The sequence below is a fragment of the Muscardinus avellanarius genome, assembly GCF_963383645.1.
Source record: "Muscardinus avellanarius genome assembly, chromosome: 3".
Lineage (NCBI taxonomy): Eukaryota > Metazoa > Chordata > Mammalia > Rodentia > Gliridae > Muscardinus > Muscardinus avellanarius.
The window spans coordinates 58,778,550-58,795,131 of record NC_137788.1 but is presented as its reverse complement, the minus strand read 5'-3'; positions in this window follow the sequence as shown (position 1 = coordinate 58,795,131).

The following is a 16,582-nucleotide window of genomic DNA, read 5'->3' as shown; positions in this document are numbered from 1 at the left end:
TTGCCACATTAAGTACTAGAACAAAATGTGTTGTAAGATATGTAAAGGGCGTGGGGCATGTGCATGTGTACAGTACACATGCAGAAGAAGGAAGGGGTTGAATGATTATCCTGGATGATCTGAGAGTTAGGGTGTATAAAGCAGGGGTAAGAAGACGATGGGGAGGCTATGTAGAAAATGGTGTCAGCTTGTCAAAGGCCTTTGATGCTTTGCAAAGAATTTTTTACTTCACCTTTATATGTAAAGGGAAACCATGAAAAGATTTAGCTATAGGAAGGAAGGATATGATCAAATGATCCTGAGCAGATAAGCTCTAAAGTCACAGCTCCAGTTACAGTGATATTTCTGCTGAGAAATGAAGGCGGCCTGCATTGTAGTGCTGACCACATGAATGGAGAAGAGGAGATGATAAAGATGTAGTAAGAGAAAGAATTACTGAAACAATGATTTATTAGAGGGGCATGGAAAGGAAGTAATATCCGACACTGTCTTCAAAAGTTGTAGCCACTAGGAGTAATTTGTTGGAAAAGTTTCAGGAATACAGTAGTCTCCCTTTATCAACATGGGACACCTTCCAAGATCCTCACCTGAGGCCTGAACCCATAGATAACACTAAAACCTATATACAATCATTGCAATACTGCAACAGTTGATCTGATAGCTGAGAGATTGCTAAGTGATTAACGGGCAGGTAGCATAGAGAGGGTGGATACACTGGACAAACAGTAGATTCCCATCCTGGATTGAACAGAGTGGGATGGCACAAGATTTCACACTACTCAGGGCAACATGAGATTTAAAACTTATGCAATGTCACTGGGTGTGGTGGCGCACACTTGTAATCCCAGCGCTTGGGAGGCTGAGACAGGAGGATCGCACAGATTCGAAGCCAGCCTCAGCTACTGAGTGAGGCTCTCAGCAACTTAGTGAGACCCTATTTCCAAATAAAGTATAAAAAAGGTCTGAGAGTATAGTCCAGAGGTAGAAAAGCCCCTGGGTTCCACCCCCAGTACCAAAAAAAAAAAAAAGTAACTTATGCAATGTCTACTTCTGGAATTTTTCATTTAATATTTTCAGACTACATAGAAAGTAAAAAGAGAGGAGACAAAACTATGGATAAGTGTGGGGACTATTGTACTGCTGGTATACTTAAAAGAACATAAGCATTTGGAGCTCCATGCAATTGAATTCAAATCAAGTCTCTACTATTAGTTGGTTTCATGTGTAGTGTGGATAATAATCTTTATGATTATATTTAAGGTGCCCAGGATAGTTAATGCCTGACACACAGTAAGTATTCAGTATATGATAATTGCAAATATTCTTTTTGTGTGTGTGTGTGGTACTAGGGATCGAACTCAGAGGCATTTTATCTCTGAACTTCACCCTCAATCTGATTTTTTATTTGGAAACAGGGTCTCACTAAGTTGATGAAAGTCTCATTACTTACTGAGGCTCTCCTCAAACCTAGGATCCTCCTGTCTCAGCTTCCCAAGTACTGAGATTACAAGCATGTGCCACCATGCCTGGCTAGTTGCAAATATATTCTTTTTTTTGTGTGTGTGGTAATGGGGGTGGGACCCAGAGGCTTTCTACCTCTGAGCTATACTCCCAGACCCATTTTATATTTTATTTGGAAACAGGGTCTCACTAAGTTGCTTAGAGCCTCACTAAGTAGCTGAGGCTGGCTTTGAACCTACGCAATTCTCCTGTCTTAGCCTCCCAAGCACGGGGATTACAAGCGTGCACCACCACGCCCGGCTTTTGCAAATATATTCTGAAATTAGAAAATTAGAAAATCAGGTATGAAGCCGGGCATGGTGGCGCACACTTGTAATCCCAGCATTCGGGAGGCTGATACCTGGAGGATCCCATTTCGCAGACAGCCTCAGGTTCTTAGTGAGGCCCTCTGCAACTCAATGAGACCTGGTTTCAAAATAAAGAATAAAATATAGGGCAGGGGGTGTAGCTCAGAGGTCAAATGCCCCTGGGTTCCATCCTCAGACCCCCCCCCCCAAAAAAAAAAATCAGGCATGATGGGAGGTTCATACCAGATAGCAGGTAGATTTTTTTTTTTTTTTGAACTGGGGATTGAAACCAAGAGAGGGGCATTGTACCTGCAAGATACATCCCCAGACCTATTTTTTAATTTTTATTTTTTTTAAACAGTCTCACTAAGTTGTAGAGAGCCTCACTAAGTAGCTGAGGCTGGCCATGAACCTGTGACATTCCTGTCTCAGCCTCCCAAGTACTGGGATTACAGGTACACACCACCATGCCCAGCTAAGATTTTCTTTTTAACAAAAAGTATCTAATTTACAGGGCATGGTAACAGGCTTGTAATCACAGTACTTGGGAGGCTGAGACAGGAGTGTCACAGGTTCATGGCCATCCTCAGCTACTTAGTGAGGCTCTTCAAACTTAGTGAGACCCTGTTTCAAAATAAATAATTAAAAATAGGGCTGGAGGTGTATCTTAGAGGTAGAATGCCCTTGGGTTCAATCCCCAGTACTGAAAAAAAAAAGGGAAAAGAAAAAAATCTTTTATCAAGATAGAATTCACATGCCACATAATTCATTCATTTAGTTTACATTTCAATGTTTTTAATGTATTCACAGAGTTGGGCAACTCTCATTACAATCTAATTTTACAACATTTTTATCACCCCTAAAAGAAATCCCATACCATGCTGGACACAGTGGCTCACACCTATAATCTCAGTACTGTTGAGGATAACACAGAAGGATCACAGGTTTGAAGGTGGTACCTAGTAGCTTAGCAAGACCTTGTTTCAAAATAAAAAGTATATAAAGGGCCAGAAAGCCAGGCATGGTGGTACATGCCCATAATCCCATTATTTGAAAGACTGAGACAGAAGGATTCCCAGGTTGGAGGACAACTTCAGCAAAGTCACAAGACAAGACTCTCAGCAACAGAGTGAAATACTGTTTCCAAAATAAATAAATAAATAAAAAGCACTGGGGGTGTAGCTTAGAGGTAGAATGTCCCTGAGTCCCATCTCCACTAAGACAAAAAAAAAAAGGAAAGAAAGGAAGGAAGGAAGGAAGGAAGGAAGGGAGGAAGGAAGGAAGGAAGGAAGGAAGGAAGGAAGGAAGGAAGGAAGGAAGGAAAAGAAGGAAAGAATAAAGAACTAATAAGAAAATGAACAAAATGGAAAAGAAATCTCATACCCAATAAGCACTCACGAGCAGTCCTTCCCCACTGCTCACTGGCCTTCCACTGCCCTGGGCAAACACTAATCTACTTTCTTTTTGCATAAATTTGCTGAGATACTTCTGATGATCTCATGAAATTAATTTCTACCCTGAAAATATGCACAAATTTAGCATGCAATTTCTAGGAAGTAGGAGACCCTAGATCAAATTTATAAAGAAATACTGTTAATAAATTTAAACTCAGTCTTTTCAGAGTTGGCCTCAACAGAAGAAACTTCCAGGGTGGGGTAAAGAGTGAGCCCTGAATCCTCGCTTCCGTATCTCTGCCTGACCCAAGATCTCCCTCCTACACTCACAGGATTTGCTCCACAGTGTCCACAGATCATCTCTGTGAATGTTCTTCCAGGAAGGCTTCATCTTATCTAATTTATCTTCTTCTTTTTTTTTTTTTTTTTAAAGGTACTGGGGATGGAACTCAGGGGCATATTAACTCTGAGCAATACATCCATCCCTCCCCCCCCCCTTGGTCTGGGGATGGAACCCAGGGGCATTCAACCTCCCAGCTACACTCCCTGCCCTATTTTTTTTTTTGGGGGGGGGGCGGGTTTGGGGATGGAACCTAGGGGCATTCGACCTCTGAGCTACACCCCCTGCCTTATGTTTTATTCTTTATTTTGAAACTGGGTTTCACTGAGTTGCAGAGGGCCTCACTATAAGTAGCTGAGGCTGTCTGCAAACTGCCATCCTCCTGTCTCAGCCTCCCGAATGCTGGGATTACAAGCATGTGCCACTACGCCCAGCTTTCCCTGCCCTAATTTTTATTCTTTATTTTGAAACAGGGTGTCTCTAAGTTGTGGAGGGCCTCACTAAGTAGCTGAGGCTGTTCGTGAACTGCGATCCTTCTGTCTCAGCCTCCCAAATGCTGGGATTACAAGTGTGTGCGACCACCCCCGGCTCCTATTTTTATTCTTTATTTTGGAACAGGGTCTCACTGAGCTGCAATGGGCTTCACTAAGTAGCTGAGGATGACCACAAACCTGCCATCCTCCTGTCTCAGTTTCCCAAGTACTGAGATTACAAGTGTGTGCCACCACACCCAGCTTACACGTATACAGTAGTTCTTCTGAAGATTCGTTTACTAGCCACCATTTTTTAAAACTTTTTATTGGTGCATTGTAGTCATACATCTTATTGGAGTACAAGATGGTGGATCTTTTATTTTATTTTATTTTGTTATGTGGATCATATTGACTGTGCTTGTTGCCCTTCCCCCCTCCCAACAATGACTGTCCAGGTTAACCATGCAACATTCATACTTTTACACATATTTGACCGTAGCTCCTCCATTAATCAACCTCAGCCTTCTTCCTCTCCTACCCTTCCATTTCAGCTTTGCTGAGGTTTCTCTTCCATTATCTGAAGTCCCTCTGGTATTCCTAATAGTTCCTAGTTTGGGCATATTAGAGAAAACATATGTCCCTTCTCTTTCTGTGCTTGGCTGATCGCACTTAATGCAATGTTCTCCAGGTCTTTCCATCTTCTTGCAAATGACATGATTTTTTTCTTCTTTAGAGATGAGTAGAATTCCATTGTGTGTATTTCCCATAATTTTGCAATCCGTTCATCTGTTGGTGGAGACCTAGGTTGGTTCCATAGTTTTTGGCTATTATGGATTGTGCTGCTATGAACATGGGTATGCATATGTTACTGTAGTTCTCTGATTTCAACCCCTTTGGAAAGATACCCAGGAGTGGTACAGCCAGATCATATGGTGAATCCATTCCCAGTTTTCTAAGGAATCTCCATACTGATCTCCATAACTTTGCCCTCCCACCAACAGTGTAAAAGGGTTTCTTCTCCCCTGCATCCTTGCCAGTATTTGTAGTTGATTTCTTTATGCTTCCACTCTGAATGGGGTTAAATCGAATCTCAGCATAGTTTTTTTGTTTTTGTTTTTGTTTTTCAGGTCTGGGGATGGAACCCAGAGGGCATTTGACTTCCAAGCTACACCCCCTGCCCATTTTTTTATTCTTTGTTTTGAAACAGGATCTCACTGAGTTGCAGAGGGCTTCACTAAGTAGCTGAGGCTGTCTGCAAACCGCGATCCTCCTGTCTCAGCCTCCCAAATGCTGGGATTACAAGCATGTGCCACCATGCCTGGCTCATCATAGTTTTGATTTGCATCTCCCTGATGGCTAATGATGTTGAACATCTTTTCATGTATCTATTGTCCATTTGTATTTCTTCTTCTATGAAGTGTCTATTCAATTCAGCTGCCCATTTCTTGATTGGATTGTTTTGGTAGTGTAGAGTCTTTTGCGCTCTTTGTATATTCTGGGTATTAGCCCTCTATCAGACTGGTGGCTGGTAAAGATCTCCCATTCTGTAGGCTTTCTCTTTAGGTTCTTGATGGTTTCTTTTGATGAGAAGAAACTTTTTAATTTGATGCCATCCTGCTTGTTAATTCTTGCTTTAATTTCCTGCACTTTGAAGGTCTTGTTGAGAAAGTTATTGCTGTGCCTATATGTTGTAGTATTGAGCCTATACCCTCCTCTAATAACTTCACAGTTTCTGGTCTAATTTCTATGTCTTTGTTCCATCTCAAGTTGATTCCTGTACACAGTGAGAGGTAAAGATTTAGTTCCATCTTTCTATACATGAATAGCTAGTTCTCCCAGCGCCATTTGTTGAAAAGGCTGTTTTTTCTCCAGTGTATGAGTTTGGCCCCTTTGTCAAATATTAATTGACTATAGGTGTGTGTATCTTCTATTCTGTTCCATTGGTCTGTATACCTGTTATTCTGCCAATGCATGCTGTTTTTACTACTATTGCTCTATAGTATAATTTGAAGTCAGGGATTGTGATGTCTCCTGCATAGTTCTTATTGCTGAGGATTGCTTTAGCTATTCTGGGTCTTTTCTGTCTCCATATAAAATTCATGACTGATTTTTCTAGGTCTATGAAGAATGTCATTGGTATTTTGATAGAAATTGCAATGAATCTGTAGATCATTTTTGGCAGAATGTCCATTTTGATGATATTTATTCTGTCTATTCATGAACAAGGGAGGTCTTTCCATCTTCCAAGGTCTTCTTCAATTCCTTTCTTTAATGTCTTATAGTTTTCATTGTAGAGGTCTTTTATGTCTTTGGTTAGATTTATTCCTAGGTATTTTATTGGTTTTGAGGTTATAGTGAATGGAATTGTTTACTAGGCACCATTTACTAGGTACCTTACTATGACTGAGTGTTGTTCTTAAAATGAATTACTGTCCTCAGTTTTTCAGTTCTATGGATATCACTTGAACAACTTTGGTATATGGTATCAGCATGAAGATGGCTTCCACCAATGATCTTTGTGTAGTATCATTGTCTCTAACTCACAGAAGTGAAGGACAATATATAAACAATGTTTGAGCTCCCACTGAACCAACTAGGAATGCCTTTGCCTTCTCAGTACCTAAGGGTCAGAGCAGAGCTTTAAGAAAGTGGTTGATCTAGCCTCTTCTGGAATAATACATGAGCTTTTTGGTTAACAAAGAGTTTCTTGGCTTAACCTTTCAAGTTTATTACCATGTAAAAGAATTCCCTTTTTTTTTTTTTTTGCGTACTGGGGATGGGGGGCATTCTACCTCTGAGCTACACCCCTAGCCCTATTTTTTTATTCTTTATTTTGAAACAGGGTCTCACTGAGTTGCAAAGGGCCTTCGTAGCTGAGGCTGTCCACGAACTGTGATCCTCCTATCTCAGCCTCCCAAATGCGCCACCTCACCTGGTTTAAAGAATCCCTCTTAAAAAAAAAAAAAAATCCTACCTAGACACAACTTGAAAGCACACACAGACTCAAGGACTTTTGCATCCCCACAGAATCTGTCCTCAAGCATGCCACCCAGCCTCACTCACCAACAATGGTGAAACACATAAACTCCTTCCCATTTCATGCTCTCTTGCTGGCTTTTTTTGTTTTGGATCTTTCTTTCTTTCTTTTTTTCTTTCTTTCTTTCTTTTTTTTTTTTTTTGTGGTACTGGGGATGGAACCCAGGGGTTTTCTACCTCCAGGGTACACTCCCAGACCTCTTTTATATTTTATTTGGAAACAGGGTCCCACTAAGTTGCTGAGAGCCTCACTAAGTAGCTGAGGCTGGCTTCGAACCTGTGTGATCCTCCTGTCTCAGAGTACTGGGATTATGAACATGAGCCACACGCCTAGCTTGGATTTTTTTCTTTTGTTTTCCTTCTGTTCCTTCAAATATTTGCAAGGCTGGACTCTTCTCTTGATTCAGGCCTCAGCTCAGAGGGCTTTCTGACAAATTATCTAAGAGTATTATCCCTTAGTTACACCAGCTCCTTGTAGTACTTATTACTCTCTGATCTTGATTATGAATTTATTGACTCACTTATGCCTTATTTCTCTTGCCAGTGCATAAACTTCACAAAAACTTGTTGCCTTGCTTGTTTTGCTCAACACAGAATCTGCAGGTCTCAGAACGATGCTGGATGCACAGCTAGATAGTCAATAGTTGTTGAATTAAAGAATTAAGAGACGGGCATGGAGGCCCATGCTTATAATCCCAGGATTTGGGAAGCTGAGACAGGATTGCAGACTCAAGGCCAGCCTCAGCAACTAGGTGAGGCCCTGTTTCCAAATTAAAAAAACAAATTAAACAATAGCAAAATTATTGAATTGCTATCAGAATAAATAAATAGTAAGTGTGAAATGTCTTTCTTTCTTCTTTTTCTATTGGGGATTGAACTGAGGGTCACTCTACCTTTGAGTTATATCCCTGACCCTTTTATTTTTATTTTGAAATAGGGTTTTACTAAGTTGCTGAGTCTGTCCTCAAACCTGATATTCTGTTGTCTCAGCCTTCCCAGTACTGGAATTATGGTATATACTATCCCTTCTGGCTAAGAAACAGAAATAGAAAACAAAAAAGGATTAGCTAATCCACAGAATTGGAGAAAATATTTGCAAACATATTTCTGATAAGGGACAAACATCTAGACTCTATGAATAACTTTTTTGTTGTTGTTGTTGTACTGAGGGTGGAACCCAGAGGCTTTCTACCTCCGGGCTATACTCCCAGACCTATTTTATATTTTACTTGGAAACAGGGTCTCACTAAGTTGCTGAGAGCCTCACTAAGTAGCTGAGGCTGGCTTTGAACCTGTGCGATCCTCCTGTCTCGGCCTCCTAAGCGCAGGGATTACAAGTGTGTGCCACCACGCCCAGCTATGAAGAACTTTTTATTTTTTTTTTATTTTTATTGGTGCACTGTATTCATACATCATAGTGGGATACAAACTTTTATAGACATACATGCACACATCGCCCAGTCAGCCCCCACCCGATCCCCACCCCATTCTCTCCCCATCCCTCCCTCCCATGCTTGGCTTAGTGGTTGACATCTAGTATTATAGCAATTTATCCAAAAATAAAAATGATAATCTCACATAACAGTTTCATTTGTCTGATACCAAGCTTTTGATGACTTAAAGATAACATTTCAATATTTCTTTTTACTTTCTTTCTTACCAGAGAATATTTTTTTTCTATTTTTTTAGGTGAAACTATCATATATTTATATATTTATTTTTCAGAAAAAACTCTATCCTAATATGGAATATGGACTCTAGATACCCAAAACGATCTTGAAAAAGAACAAAGCTAGAAGATATATATTTTCTGATTTCAAACCATATAAAGCTACAATAATTGAAACAGTGTAGTACTATTCTAAAGGCAGATATATAAACCATTGGAGTTAAATAAAAGCCTAGAGCTAAATTCTTCCCTATATTGTCAAGTTATTTTTGACAAGGTTTCCACAAACATTTGGTGGTAGAAATAATAATATTTTAACTAAATATTGTTGAAAAATAATAATTACATGGAAAAGAATAAAGTTGGACCCTTACCTAATCCCATATACAAATATTAACTCAAAATAGATAAAAGACCTAAATATAAATCTTAAGACTATAAACTTTTAGGAGAAAATCTGGGTCATTAAACCTCACAACAGCCGGGCGTGGAGGCGCACGCTTGTAATCCCCGCGCTTGGGAGGCGGAGACAGGAGGATCGCGCAGGTTCGAAGCCAGCCGTGCTGGCGTAAGAGACCCTGTTTCAAAAATATAAAAATAGGTCTGGGAGTGTAGCCCGGAGGAAGAAGGGCTTCCAGGAACCCCAGTACAACCAAAAAATAAAAAATAAAAAATAAATAAAACCTCACAACATTGAAATTGGCAGTGATTTCTTGGATATGATTTCAATGGCACAGGCAACAGAAGAGTATACAAACTCCCTAAAAAATAAAAAAAATATTGTATATCCAAAGACAATGTAAACAGAGTTAACAGTTACTAATAGAATGGGATAAAATATTTCCAAATGCTATATCTGAAGGTATATTAATATTCCAACTAGAAATCCTAAAAATTAACAACAATAAAGGCAAACAATACCATTTAGAGATAGGTAAAAGACTAACATAAGTAATGAATCTCCACAGATAACCAATCTTAGTTGTCTGTTGGATGGAAACTCTTGTTTCTCTGGTTCTGGTGTGTGTTACCTATTTCTTCTTTGTAGTTAATCTCTTTGAGTATTTTCTCTAGTGCTGGTTTTGAAGACAAAAATTCCTTCAGTTTCTGTTTGTCATGGAAGCTTCTTATTTCTCCATCTAATTTGATAGAAAGTTTTGCTGGGTAGGAAATTTTTGGCTGGAAGTTGTTTTCTTTCAGAGTTTGGAATATGTTACTCCAAGCCCTTCTGGCTCTCATGACTTGGTTTGGGAAGTCTGGAGTGATTCTAATTGGTTTGCCTCTGAATGTCACTTGGCCCTTTGTTTTTGTTGCCTTTAAGATTCTCTGCTTGGCTTTCACATTGGTCATTTTGACAACTATGTGGCGTGGGGATCCTCTTCTTCGATCCTGTCTAAAGGGAGTTCTATAAGTTTCCTGGACCTGTGTATCAACCTCTTGCTCTATGTTTGGAAAATTTTCTGCTATTACTTCCTTGAAGAGATTGTTGATCGCTTTGGTTTCACTTTCTTTTCCCTCCTCTATTCCAATTATTCTTAGGTTAGCTCTCTTAAAATGGGCCCATATTTCTTCAATATTAGATTCCTGCTGTCAGATATTTTTTCCTAGATTAGAAACTATGCTTTCATTTTGGAATGATCATCTTCTAAGAGCGAGATTCTGTTCTCCATGTGGTCTAATCGGTTGTTTGTGCTTTGAATTGAGGCCTTTACTTCATTAATTGCATCCTTTATCTCTTTTTGGCTCTCTCTGAGTTCTTTTTGAAACACCTCTATTATTTCTACAGTTATTTTCCTGATTTGATCTTCTAGAAATCTCTGATTTTCTGTTTTATCGGGTTCTGATGTTGTGGGGTTGTAGGCATTCATTGCTCCAGTATTATTCCTCTTTCCCATGATTTGGGAAGTTTGTGCCTTCTCTGGGTTCTTCCCTTGGGTCACTATGACTTCACTTAAGGTGTTCTGGATCTCGAGTCAGTAGTATCTCAGACCCCACTACTCCTTTGCTGGGTTGTATCACAGAGTCTCCGACCCAGAGAGTCGATAGAGGTTGCTTTAGACTGTGGGGGGTGCCGGGTTGCACGTTCTCCTATGGTGTGATATCTCTGCCACCGCCCCTCCCCCACTGGGTCAAGTCCCAGGGAGTACAGTACTGGGATTTCTCCTCTGTGGCCCGCAATTTGACTCACTGTTCTTGAGTACGCAGATGTTGCTATACTGGATTCGGTGAATTCTCTGCTGCTGCCGCCGGTGGCAATATGGCCCTATGAAGAACTTTTAAAACACAATAAAAAAGGGCAAAGAATCTGAAGCTATTTTTCCAAAGTACATGTGAAAAAGGAAAATAAGCATGTGAAAAGATGTTCAACTTCATTAGCTATTACAGAAATGAAAATATAAATCACAGTGAGATACCACTTCATACCCACTAGGATAGCTAGAATCAGACAATAACAAGCATTTGTAGGAGAGGATGTGAAGAAATTGGAACCCTTATGATTGTTGGTGGGGTGTTAAAAGGTGCAGCCTTTTTGGGAAATACTTTGGTAGCTCCTCAAAATGTTAAACATACTATCTGATCCAGTAATTCTATTCTCAATATGTATACAAGAGAATTGAATGAGTGTATCCACACAAAACTTGTAAGTAATAGTTATAAAATCATTATTCATGATTGTCCCAAAGTATACATACTCAGTTTCCACCAACTGATTAGTAGATAAATAAAATGTAGTCAATTTATATAATGGACTATTATTTAGTCATGAGAGAATAAAGTGCTGATTTATGCTACAGCATGCATGAACCTTGAAAACACTGAGTGAAGGAAATCAGCCATAAAAGACCACACATTGCATGATTCTATTTATATCAAATGTGCAGAATAGGCAAATATATAAGAAAGTACATTAGTGGTTGCCTAGGGCTGGGGATGGAGGGAATGAGGAGTGACTATTAATGGGTATGGGTTTCTTTTTGGGGTGATAAAAACATCCTAAAATTAGATAGTTGTGATAGTTGTACAGCTCTGTGAATAGAATAAAAATTACTCAATAGTACCCATTAGTGGGGTGAAATATATGGCATATGAATTGTCTCTCACAAAAGCTCCTTTATGAGCCGGGTGTGGTGGCACACTGCTTGTAATCCCAGCATTTGGGAGGCTAAGACAGGGAGGACTGTGGCTTGAGGACAGCCTCAGCTGCTACTTAGTGAGGCTTTTTGCAACTCAGTGAGACCCTGTTTCAAAATAAAGAATAAAAAATAGGGTTGGGGGTGTAGCTCAAAGGTAGAATGCCCCTGGGTTCTATCTCCAGTACTGGAAAAAAATAAAAATAAAGCCCCTGTTTGGCTTTTTTTTTAAATAGCAAAATGTAAGGAATAAAGTACTAGATGTTACAAATTAAAAGGCTTACCCTTCAAAGTAAGTTTGAGGTAGCAGAATATGGAGTGTAATATTTCTATTTTTAGCTTTGATAGTCTAACTTTAGCAAGAGCCTAGACTTGCAATATTATATCTGGCATTCCATTCTCAGGGAGGATTTGCCCTTTTCTTCACAAGAACCACCTATATTGGTTTTGTTTTTAAAACACATTGTATATTAAGAGTAAACTTAAAAAGTCAGAGTCCCTTACTTACTTTTATGTGATGTTTGTCTCCCATATCACCAAAGTGTTATAACAGAATAATTTTGTTTTGCTACCTAAGTATGACTTTTTCTTCTATGTCCCTTGCAAGTATGTTAGTTGGGTGCCTGGGCTGTAAGATCAGATTGCCTGTGTTCTTTGAGTCAAGGTCAGTTTGGGAGAGGTACTTAACCTGTTTCCCTATCTGTAAAAGGAGGTAGAGGGAGCAGTACTATTTATATCATAGTGTTGTTCTGAAAATTAAGGGAATTAAGGAATGTGAGGTGCTTAACACAATGCCTAAAACATAGTACAGGCTAAGATTGTGAGAGTTTGCATTTATTACTTATAGTAAAGCTATTGGGGGACTGAGACTATTAAGGAATGGGTGAGAACAAGTTGGCAAGATGGCTGAAAATTAAGTAAAAGCAAATGAGAGCTGGAAAGATGTATAACATTCTGCTACTCCGTTTTGTTAACATTGGGCAACTATATTGGCTATTTAGTCAAGGTATTTGGATAGTTTTCAGCATGTATAGCACAAATACAATACTATTTATTTATATAGATTGATTAATTGGCGGGTCTGGGGATGGAACCCAGGGGCATTCTACCTCTGAGCTACACCCCTGCCCTATTTTTTATTCTTTATTTTGAAACAGGGTCTCACTGAGTTACGAAGGGCCTCACTAAGTAGCTGCCGCTGTCCACATACAACAATCCTCTGGAATCAGCCTCCCGAATGCTGGGATTACAAGCATGTGCCACCACGCCCAATTTACACTACTCTTTAGAAAGGCTCACTACAGATAAGACTATGAAGTTGCGTGAATATTTTTTAGAGAACATGATGTGATTCAAGTATTGCTATAGAGCTGATATTTTAGGCCACATTTCTAATCAATGATATAACAAACTTAGGGCTTTAAAAAAAATCATGCTTTTAATTTGAATAACAGTCTTCCAGGAGGTCTCTTCTCTTTCTGTGAGGATTATTCTACCAATATTTTCCTATTGAGAGTAGCAGGAAGTTTTTATTATTTTATTTTTTGCAGTACTGGGGATGGAGCCCAGGGGCATTCTACCTCCAAGCTACTCTCCCATCCCTATTTTTTTATTTTATATTTTAAAACAGGGTCTCACTGAGTTGTGAAGGGCCTCGCTACGTAGCTGAGGTTGTCCTCAAACTGTGATCCTCCTGTCTCAGCCTCCCGAATGCTGGGATTACAAGTGTGTGCCACTACTCCCAGCTAGGAAGTTTTTTAATTTTGGGAGGCAAAGAGGTACTGGGGATTGAACTCAGGGCTATTCTACCTCTGAGCTACAACTCCAGCCCTTTTTATTTATAAAACAGGGTCTTGCTAAGTTGCTGAGGGTCTCACCAAGTTGCTGAAGCTGGCCTCGAATTTGTGATCCTCCTGTCTCGGTCTCCTAGTACTGATATTACATATGAGTGCCAGCATGCCTAGTTGTTTTTAATGTGTAGACTATAGGCGCGCGCGTGTGTGTGTGTGTGTGTGTGTGTGTGTGTGTGTGTGTGTAGGGGTGTGTATTTCCATTTGGGGATCAAACCCAAGGCCTCGTATATGCTAGGCAAGCACTCTACCATTGAACTACATCTCCAGACTCAAAGACTATTTTAATTTCTTAAGACAAAGAAAACATTAGTGAAATACTTTTAAAATGATGATGATGATGATGATGATGTGATAATGATAATAATGAGTACAAGATACAAATGAGTTACCATCTTTCATTTAAAAATGGGCTTTAAAACTTTTCTAGATCCAGCAATACCACTTCTGAGTATCTGCACAAAAGAATGTAAACCAAACTGCCAAACTAATGCATGTGTATCTATGTTCATAGCTGCACAATTCACAATTGCAAACTATGGAACTAGCCAAGATGTCCATCAACAAATGAATGAATTACAAAACTATGGGATATGTACACAACAGAATTTTACTCAGCCATGAAGAATACAAATTATGTCATTTGCAAGGAAATGGATGGAACTGGAGAACATTATGCTAAGATTAGTCAGTCACAACAAGTAAAAAATCAGATGCTCTCTAATATGTGGAAAGTAGGGAGAAAATGGGTCATAGGAGGAACTCTAGAAGAAGAATGCTAAACCATAAATGAGCAAATAAGGGAACTTAACTGAGGGGGATGGAAGATGGGAGTAGGGGAATTCCTTAATGTACATGACTGATGTACATTTATAAGCATATCAGAGTCAATCACTAAGCCAAACAAGGAGGGAGGGAGAAAGAATGGGGTGGGAAATGAGGAAGGGCTAAATGAGTGATGTGTGCATGCATGTGTCTACCACCTCGTACCCCATTAAGATGTATGACTGAAATGCACCAATAAAAAAAAAGAAAAAGAGCTGGGCGTGGTGGCATATGCTTGTAATCCCAGCATTCGGGAGGCTGAGACAGGAGGATCATGGTTCACAGACAGCCTCAGCTACTTACTTAGCAAGGCGCTCAGTGAGACCCTTTTTCAAAAAATAAAAAGACTTAAAAATAGGACCAGGGGTGTAGCTTGGAGGTAGAATGCCCCTAGTTTTCATCCCCAGTACTGCAATAAATAAATAAATAAATAAATAAATAAATAAATAAAATAAAATGGGTGGGACTGGGGGTGTGGCTCAGAGGTAGAACTCCCCTGAGTTCAACTCTTAGTTCCACAAAACAACAACAACAACAATAACAACAACAAACTTTTTAGAAGTAATCAAAATTCTATAAGGAGAGAAGGAATTTGAAAGTTCTTATGAGATTACCCCTTTACTCCCAAATGTTTGCTAATAATATTTTAAAGTTATCTTTATGTATGGTAGCATGTGCCTATAATACCAGTCCTTGGGAGACAGAGACAGGAGTATTCCAAATTTGAGGCCAACCTCAGCAACATAGTGAAACCATTATTAATTTAATGAGACCCTGTTTCAAAATAAAAAATAAAAAGGGCTGGGGCTGTAGCTCAGAGAATGCTCCTTGGTTCAATTCCCAGTACCAAATATATGAATAAAAATTATTTTATTAGGTAAATTCTCTGATGTGTATAAGCAAACCGCATAGACTTATAGCCATCCAATCTTCTTATGGATAACTCATCTTTGAATATTCTTATTGCAATAATGCTTGTTGGCCATGAAGATATATTTGAGAAAGCTAGTGATCCATAATGAAGGAGAAAAATGACTAATGACCGGCTCCCTTGGTTCCCTATATTGTGGTGGGGGAAGTTACTCAACCTTTTTGTACTTCATTTTCTTTGCCTTAAAATAGGAATTATAATACTTTCTTCATACAGCTGATGTGTGAAGTACACTAAGAACATGGTAAAATATCAGTATTCAAATTGTTATTGGGAGGCCAGGAGTAGCTTGTAAACCCAGTACTTTGTTTATTTATTTTTTTGGTGGTACTGGGGGTGGAACCCAGAGGCTTTCTACCTCCGAGCTACATTCCCAGACCTATTTTATATTTTATTTGAAAACAGGGTCTAAGTTGCTGAGAGCCTCACAAGTAGCTGAGGCTGGCTTCAAACCTGTGTGAGCCTCCTGTCTCAGCCTCCCAAGCACGGGGATTACAAGGGTTTGCCACCACGCCCAGCTGTAAACCCAGTACTTTGGAGGTTGAGACAGGAGGATTACAGGTTTGGAGCCAGCCCCAGCAGGTTAGTGAGACTCTCAACAACTTAGTGAGACCCTGTTTCCAAATAAAAATATAAAATAGAGCCGGGTGTGGTGGCGCATGCTTGTAATCCCCACGCTTGGGAGGCTGAGACAGGAGGATTACACAGGTTCGAAGCCAGCCTCAGCTACTTAGTGAGACCCTGTTTCCAAAAAAAATATATATATATATATATATATATATATATATATATATATATATATATATATATATATATGTCTGGGAGTATAGTCCGGAGGTAGAAAGCCTCTGGGTTCTACCCCCAGCACAACCAAAATAAAATAGATCTGAGGGTGTATCCCGGAGGTAGAAGACCCTGGGGTTCTATCCTCAGTATCGCAAAAAAAGAAAAAAAGAAGCTCAGTGTGGTGACTTACACTTGTAATCCCAGCATTTGGGAGGATTGAGGTTCTCCGACAGCCTCAGCTACTTAGTGAGACCCTCCGCAACTTACTGAAACCCTGTTTCAAAATAAAGAATAAAAAGAAAAACAAAAAAACAGGGCAGGGGGTGTAGCTCCAAGGTC